The sequence below is a fragment of the Antrostomus carolinensis genome, unplaced genomic scaffold (assembly GCF_000700745.2).
Source record: "Antrostomus carolinensis isolate BGI_N321 unplaced genomic scaffold, ASM70074v2 scaffold421, whole genome shotgun sequence".
Taxonomy (NCBI): Eukaryota; Metazoa; Chordata; class Aves; order Caprimulgiformes; family Caprimulgidae; genus Antrostomus; species Antrostomus carolinensis.
The window spans coordinates 3,653-3,973 of record NW_010294538.1 but is presented as its reverse complement, the minus strand read 5'-3'; the positions used below and the strand labels follow the sequence as shown (position 1 = coordinate 3,973).

Genomic DNA, 321 nt, shown 5'->3' with positions numbered 1-321 from the left:
TTTTGAGCGACCTGATCTGGTTGCAGATGTCCCTGTCACTGCAGCGGGGGTGGACTTGGTGACCTTGAAAGGTCCCTTCAACCCAAACCATCCTGTGATTCAATGAAAACAGCCCAAAATGAGACAGTTTATCTGTCCTTGCTGTAGTTCCCTGGCTCAGTGGGACCAGCAGCCATCCCACCCCCCTGAACTCATGGAACCCCAGATGGGTTTGGGTTGGAAGGGACCTTAAAGCTCATCCAGTCCCAACCCCCCTGCCATCAGCAGGGACACCTTCCACTAGACCAGGTTGATCAAAGCCTCATACAACCTGGCCTTCAC

At 53.6% G+C, this 321-nt stretch overlaps 1 protein-coding gene across 1 annotated transcript in view; it reads left to right on the top strand.

Annotated features, from left to right (window-relative positions):
• LETMD1 (LETM1 domain containing 1) overlaps nt 1-321 on the top strand; it is a 3,527-nt gene that overhangs the window by 1,120 nt on the left and 2,086 nt on the right. The window lies entirely within an intron of this gene.